This window comes from Dipodomys ordii, unplaced genomic scaffold (assembly GCF_000151885.1).
Source record: "Dipodomys ordii isolate 6190 unplaced genomic scaffold, Dord_2.0 Scaffold22, whole genome shotgun sequence".
NCBI classification, from domain to species: Eukaryota; Metazoa; Chordata; class Mammalia; order Rodentia; family Heteromyidae; genus Dipodomys; species Dipodomys ordii.
The window spans coordinates 10976926-10985340 of record NW_012267238.1 but is presented as its reverse complement, the minus strand read 5'-3'; positions in this window follow the sequence as shown (position 1 = coordinate 10985340).

The following is an 8415-nucleotide window of genomic DNA, read 5'->3' as shown; positions in this document are numbered from 1 at the left end:
CTGGTCTGGATTGGAACTGTAATCTTCAGCTCTCAGCCTCTTGAGTAGTTTAGGATTATGGGTGCAAGCTACTTTTGACCTGCTCCCTCTCTATTCTAAAGCTCCCTCAGGAAAAAGCCTTCTACAATCTCAAATAATCCAGTAGGATTGTTAAAAAGCAACAGTAACCACAATAATAATACAACTGTAGTTTTTGGTAAAGGAAATGGAAAGTGGGTTGGCATAAATGATTTAAGTTATGATTCTGGTTGCTATTTGTGTAGTATGAACTTTGCATAGTAAGTTCTTTTTAATATATATTTTTATTGTAAAGATACTGTACAGAGGAGTTACAGTTACATGAGTAAGGTAATGAGTACATTTTCTATGGAGCATTTTTACCCCTCCATGGTTTTCCTCCTACCATCCCTTCCTTCCTCACTACCCCAACTCCTCCCTCCCCTCCCCATAGCTGTAAAGTTATTTTTCAACATAGTGTCTTGTACATCCCACTGGTACAATGGGTCCACCTGCATTCTTATTTCAGCATTTTGTTATTTCCTTTCCCTTCCCCCAATTAGAAAAATGTATATACAAGATGCAGGGCACTGGAGTCAAATGTAGTCTACAATCTCAAATAACCCAGTAGGATTGTTTAAAAGCAACAGTAACTGCAATAATAAGACAACTGTAGCTTTGGTAAAGGAAAGGAAAACTGGGTTGGCATAAATGATTTAAGTTATGCTTCTAGCTGCTAGTTGTGTAGTATGCACTTTGCATAGTAAGTTCTTTAAAAAAATCTTTGAGTAGTTGTACAAAGGGATTTTACTTCATCGTGTCAATTTATGAGCACAGTGCATCTCGATCAATGTCACTGGTTCCATCATTTTTCTCCCATTTACCCAATTCCACCCATCCCTTCAAGTTATTCAGTTCCATGTTCACATATACACATTGAATATTACAATATAATTATTTCTACTTTCACAAGAAACTGCCATGTAGTTATTGTGAAACATGTGCTATAAATCGAAAATACTGAGGCTTAGAGAGGATAGTGACTTGCCTAAATGCATTCTACTAATGTTCAGAATCAGAGTGGAGATCCTTCTCTGGGATTGGCTGCGATTGGATGGTCTTTTTCCACTATGTCAGTTTGGCATCCTCCAAATATTCCTTCTCCAAAGGAAAGACATATAGAAACAAAAGGCACAAGCAGACACAAAGCGCTGCTGAGATGAGTTCCTAGTTGGATGTAGGCAGGCAGGCGGGATGTGCCATTCTTGATAGATTGCTGCCACTCCATCTCCTGTGACATGGTTATCCTGTTCAGGCTGTGTTGATGAAGTCACACTTCTCAGTCAGGTGTTTTATTACCAGCATCGATGTAATTTATATGTAAAAACACAATCACTTTCCTTTGCCTTGCAAGAAATCTGACTGAAAAAAGGTGACAGATGGCAGGTAGAATGTTTCCCAGTTGTGGTGTGGATCATGGAAAATTGGACAGTTGCTTTATATTGGTATTTCTGGCAGAAATCATGGGAAAGAGGGAGCGGAACCCTGAAGCCCCATTCATCCTATTCTTCAAAATAGGCTGTCTCAGGTGGAGTGAACCTGTTGAAGAATGATTAATGATGAAATGTGCCAGCTTGTTAATCAGGAATCAAGAAGACTCCCAATGGTGGGTCGTGCACTGCAGTGGGGGCTGCAATGTAACTTGTTGAAGCTACTGGGGTTGAACTTGTTGATCTATCCAGCGGTCATTAGCCCATTAAGATAGAGGGTTCTAGAATTTGGTAAACTTATAATGTAGCCTTAATGAAGAGAAAATAATGTTATTCTTACTGTCTGGGGAGTTCTTTAAAGGGAACAGGGAGCAGGCTCTATTTAGAGGCTAGAAACTAGTATTTTTCTTAGGGTCAAAACTATGAAAGAAAAAGACAATTGATATGATCAAGATTCTCCAGTGGGAATTCACTGCAGTGTATGCAGGTATGAAATTGTAATAATGAAACCCACAAAATGTAAAAAATTACAGGAGGAATGAGGATTAGAAGGAATAGCAAATATGATCAAAGTGAATTATATGTATGGAAGTGTTACAATGAAGCCCCTTGGTAGAATTATTATTTGCTAACACACACACACACACACACACACACACACACACAGGAGATAGGCAGGCTCAAGGCCTTACCACCTTCCAATTACAATTGGGGATGTGGGGGCTTTGCCTTCACTGTGGGCATCACGGCAGAAAGAAGCAATCAGGTTCTCACTCTGAAGGCATTCATAGTCTATCAGTGAGAAACACCAGTAAGTACATGAGTACAATAGAGTAAATGATGGTTAGAATGGAACTGCTAAAGAGAGTTCCATTGACATGTCACCCAAATAGCCTTGCTATGCTCTCCTCTCTCTGGAGAATTCCCTTGCCAGACCTCTCTAAAGAAGCTTCTCTTTATCTTGTCTTCTGTCCTACCTGATTGCTTTCTTGGTCTGTGTTAGCTCTAGCATTCCTACTAAGGGACTAGTGCCACTAAAGTATATACACTTAAAGCTTATTTTCCCCTTCCAAAAAAATCAAGATGTTAAAAGTCTCTGATTTTGAGAAGGCAGAAGTTTATCCTCTGTGTAACTTAAAAATATTACCAGCTCTTACTTGTACAAAGGACTTGCACTGTGATATTTCCTTGCATGCAAACAAAATGTTTTGATCAAACTCACCTGCTCTATTACTCTCCCCTAACTTATTCTTAACACAATTTCCACAGATTTCATTGTTGTACTTATGTACATGTAGATAAAGTATTTTGGTCACTATCACCTTCATTCACTCTTGCTCCCACTAGTTGGTGCTCCCCAACAGAGCCTGTTTTATTTTCCTGTCATTTATTATTTTAATATGGAAAACATAATTGGGCAGATTGTTAATGACATTTTAGTGAACGGCTTTTCCTTTTAATTAGGTTTGTGCTATGACCTTGGGTAATTCCTATGGTATGTACGTGTGTGTGTGTGTGTGTGTGTGTGTGTGTGTGTGTGAGAGAGATAATGCAATTAATACAGTCCTCTGTATTCTGCTTTCTTTTTAATAAGTGCTCCAAAATGTACCTTATAGGGGCAGGATGCTTTAACAGATTCTTTAAGCATTTTAGACATACTAAGTTTCCAATTACTGGAATGAGATAATTCTGTTAGTCTTTAAAATGGTCACGAGAGAGTACACAGGAAGTATAGCAGAGGCAAAAAAAAGACCTAGTTGGAAACCAGAAGAATAAGTGCTCTCAAAACAATTTCCCCTACTTCTAGTTTTGCCTGAACAAGTTCATTCAGCTGAGCACCAGAGAAAGGAAAGAAAAGATGAGAAAAAGTGGGTAAGTCTGGGTTTCCTCAGAGATAGGAAAGAATGATGCCAGTGCTTAAATACCATGGATTGGGCACTCTTGCTGAGACCATAAAATACAGTGTGTACCCTATTTCCTTGAGAAAAAATAGTGGGCAGAAAGAAAGCTTTTGAGGTGTTTAGTTGTAACATGAACTAATCCCCAACAGGCTTTCCTATCCATGCTAACTACCAGAACAGAGCTTTAGTGCAAAGGAGACTGTGAGGACAAGGGAAAATATTAGATTTATCCCAGCCTGCCCATTTCGATCCTCTCAAATTTTAAAAATAGAAATGCCATATGGTTCCATGTGATAGGACATCTTTAGTGTTAGGTTATATACAGCTTCTTTTTTATACAATTACAATTTTTTGTATTTGTTTGCACTTTCATCCCCAAGTAATTGATGATGTATGAATCTGAGGCCAGAGTGCTGGTGCCAGCAGACAGCGGATTTAACCGGAAGAAATCTAAAGCAAATTTATCTAACAGTGGCTTAGTAAGATTTCTTTCTCAACATTAAAATGTATATATGTATTTAAGGACAGTGTTCACTGTATAATTTGTAGAGCCCCATGGAAAATGAAAATGTGAGGTCCTAGTAGGGTAGAATAGTCAATCCTGTCTTCCCGGCCTGAGTCCATAATGAAGAGAAGTGCTTCAGAACTTGCATTCTCCATGCAGAGATGGGTCTGTTACTAGAGCTGGGATGTGTGAGAGGGGCTCCTTGTAAGAACTGTCCACCAGATTGACTCCCTGTGGAGCTCTCAATCCAGTATAAGGGATGGGTGCTGCCCTGCCCCACCTCCAGACACTCCCTGAATGAGCTTCCTCAGGTCCCTGCAGGCATATGAAAAATACAGGAGAACCATACTTTGGTTTCCCAAGTTTGCCTTGGGTGGAAAACAAAAGATGAACAGAACTGGAGGAGGTTCTGGGAATGAAGGGCCGAGGATGCTAAGAATCTTAGTGTTGTTAAGATGAGCATTCAGAGAAGCCACATTTTGAAAGATCGAATCTTGGGAGTCTTCATTACACAGCAGTCTGCAGGCAGCCAATTATTACAAAGGCCTGTAGCCCACAAATACGCTTAACATTGTTAGGAAACAGGCCAGAGAGGAAAAAAAAAGGTAGCAGGATGTGGAACCATGTGTGAGGTAAGGTGCCAAGTTATATTCTCTACCCCCGTGATCCATTTATGCATCAGATTTTACTTATGTCAGTTCAAAGATAAAAGCATGAAAATTTGAAGATGGAAGTCACCACGTATTAAATAGCTCCTGTAAGCTCAATACTGATACACAGAATCTGACCCCGTTTAAGGAGCTGTCCTGCAGTGTCAAGGACAGCCAGCTGAATGAAGTAAAGCAAAGCCAGAGGAGCAGGTGTTGGGTTTGGAAAAGCTCTTTTGAGTGGTGCCCTGGCTCAATAGGTATCATTAGTCCTGGAATACCCTCCAATGAAGAATCTGAGGGTTTACATGTACTCCTGAGTATTAAAACAGTGCCAGAGGAGAAACACTATTAGCAAGTGTCCAGATCTTTTATTTTTCTATGTATTTTTATCTTTTGAATTAATGCCAGGGCTCTCTTCTCCTTTGTATGTTGGGACTGAATTAGTGAACACAGAGTCTGTTACAGAAGAAAAAACACAATGACTTGAAAACCATCTTGAATCAAACTTCAAAGGGTTCTCAGAACCCTTAAAGATCCTGAGGACGTGAGCGAGTTCACCTATTGCCACAGGTGAAAAAGGTTTTCTGTCAGGATTTACTAATTTTCTACATTGTCTTGACCAACCTTTCCTCCATCTCCCCCGCCCCTTATTTTCTGGCTTTATTTTTTCCTGCCCATATTTTCATGATAGAAAATCTCCTCGGTGGGGAGATGTCCCTGCCTTATGGACACTCTGTTAGGAACAAGCCAATCTTTTCCAAAAAAAACAAGAGCAGTTTTTTGAAACGCATCCCTTTAAAAGACATCTGGCATTGCATTAAGCTTCATTCCTTTTGGGACCAGAAAGCCAAGATGGCACAGACTCTGAGTGTGCTGGGACTCAAAAGTCATTCCCAGCTCCAATTGTGGCTGCAGGCAACATGGGACCCGATAGATGGCGACAGTAGCCCAAAGATGAAGTCCTGAGGCCAAAGCTTGCATATTTTCGGCTTGGCAATGCATTATTTATGAGGGGAAATTAACTTTGAAATCTTCTTAGATTGCCCCCAGCACTATACACAGTAAACACGATTTTCTCAGTAGAAGGTAACAAATAATCGTGTGGCAAATTAGATAAATTGTGATGTCTGTTTTCTGGTACTTTGTGGTACGAGAAATAATGATCATTCTTACTAGTTACTATTATTCAAATCCCTCTGTTTTAAAAGAGGAATGTCCCAGTGGTCCTGTAAAAAAGTAAAGGGAGAAATGTAAAAGGAATGTAAAGTAAAGGGATGCACTGCAAAAGAAAGATTGCCATTCTGGAAATTTGGTAGTGTTTAAAAGGTATGTCATAGTTCCTTCCCCAGTGCACTATGGTCTTAGAATCATGTAGAGTGGTGGGAAGAGAAATTTAATTTGGAGTCAGAGAGATTTGAATCTAGATTTTTTTCCTGCCATTTGGAGTCTGTGTGATTCTAGGTGAGTTACTTCAGTTTCCTAAGTATTAGTTTATTCGTCTATGAAATACATTTGTGATGCCTATGTTACAAAGTTGTTTTGTGTAGTAAATGAGCCAAAGAAAGTAGTATTCCTCTCTTGAATACATTGCTGGAGCAGAGATATTATAGGTGACCTTTGTTTAAGATGACTGTGAGAGTATTTCAAGAGACAATTTGTGGGAAACAAATGTTTTCATGTTACTTGCAAACAAGGGATAGTACAGAGGTAATGATGTTTTCAGAAGGTCATTTAAATTCTTATAAAAGGGTGAGCATATGGAGAAAGATACCAAGAGAATCATGGTGGCTACTGACAGTGCATTCTGTTTATATAATGCCATGAATAGTACCAACAATTGGGAACGAGGATTGCTTTCTATTAGATGAATGGTTACATTTTGTACCATGATTGAGTAATCACCTACAACTACGTCAGATCTCAACATCAGGTCACCTCTAGATTTTAGAATGGCCTCTACCTCAACAGTTTTTATGAGTACCATATGGTACAATTTGCACCCAGTGTCTCTAAGCATGGTTTTTCTCATATGTAAAATGCAGGGGGTTCAAAGAGCTGTGTATTAAAGTGTCTTAGGATAGTGGTTAGAACACCATAAGTAGGTTGCTATGTTCATTGCTGTTGCATATTAGGATGTTGTTATAGTCAGGCAGAAGAGTTAGAAAATCTTGGATCAGGCTCTTGTTCTGTCACTTTATGTCAAAGTGAATTGGACAAATCACTGATTTAGCATTTGCCTTGATTAACTGCTGACCATCAAGAGACTAATTCCTGCACCAGCCACCTTGGAGGATTTTCTTGAGCATGGGGTATTATTTTCACATGGCTGTAATTCAGAGTTATGGATGGAAAGGGCTGAAAATATTACTGTGGAAAAATGCACCAAACAGTGGCTGCAAAGAGGAGAGGAATAGCTGTGGAGAAAAAAAGATGGTAATGAGGTAAGAACAATCAGATTGCATCCAAAAGGGGAAAGGACTTCAATCGCAGCCTGTTTCATTGACAAGAAGAACACAAACAGAGGGCAGCACATTCTAAAATGATATGAGGAACTGTGCACACATCTGGGACTATGTATACAGACAGTATAATCAGGGAGGCTGTGTGTGTGGGGGGGAATCTGCACTACTGTTACTTGTGATATCTAATTTAATGATTTAATTTCATTTGTCTTGAGGTAAACTTCTGTTGAATACCTAACATTTCAGATATTTCCAGGAGGAGTAGAGGTCGTGTCATCAAATGTCACATGCTGTGTAATTAATATTGCCGGCTGTAAAATAACAAGTGCTTATAAACTGGAAAGTGACATGTGCATGCTTCTAATTAATATAGCTGCAACTGCTGCATTTTGGGCAGTAGCACATTACAGTAATCAGAATGTAATTCTAAAAGCAGGTATCTCTGTGTCCAGATCTTGGCTCAACCATTTGCTAGTGGCAGGACACTCACTGTAACTCAAAAGAAGTGAACTCTCTTGATGGACTAGAGTACAGAAAGAAGGAAAAGATATAGTTGGAGGAAAGGCTACCAACTTTAGATCCAGGCAACGGGTCAAGTAAGGAAGACAAACAGAAGTATTGTATTGTAAGGTTCTCAAACAAGGGAATGTCTCAAGCAGTGGTAATTTAGGAACAACCAAGAGACCTTGGTTGTGGAGAGGTGGCCAGTCCTGTCCTGAAGATCTGCTAGATAGCCATTCTTAGCATTCTAGGACAGGGAGTTAGCCTTTGTTGTAATGAACAAACAAGATGGAGCAGCAATGGTAGCCCGATTCAATTCATTTTTCAGAAAGTGATTCTTTTTTTTTCTTTTTTTTAGAAAGTGATTTTTGAGTTCCAACTTTGTGCTTCATACCCTGTGCTTGATGATACAGATACAGAACTATAATGAAAGCTGTCTTCCCAACCAACGAAAAACAAGAATAAGTACTTTTCTCTGATTGGCCAGGTTCCTGGAAAAGGCACTCTGGAAAAGAGATGCTACTTATGTGTTCAGTTATAGTCAGGGGTGTGGAGAAGTAGTGGGTTTCAGTTGATTGTAATGGGTACTCTGGAGCTGGGATAGTTCATTGCATCTTTCATTTCTTCTTTCTTTGGTGACCAAATTAATCAGCCATACCAGAAGGGCTCACTTCTGTGCCTTGCAGGTACAATGCTATGTTTATCCTACATACTCAGAGGATCCTAAGTAGACATTTTATTTTATTCTTTACACTATCAATCATGCTCCTAGTTACTGCTAGGAGGATGTGGGCAAGCAGAAGATGTGGCATACCCTTAGGCGAGGCAGCTCACGTTAGTGGAGAGGCTACAGTGAACCTTCAGCAGGCATTACTCCAAACAGCTGGAGAGCGAGGGCCTTGGATTTGC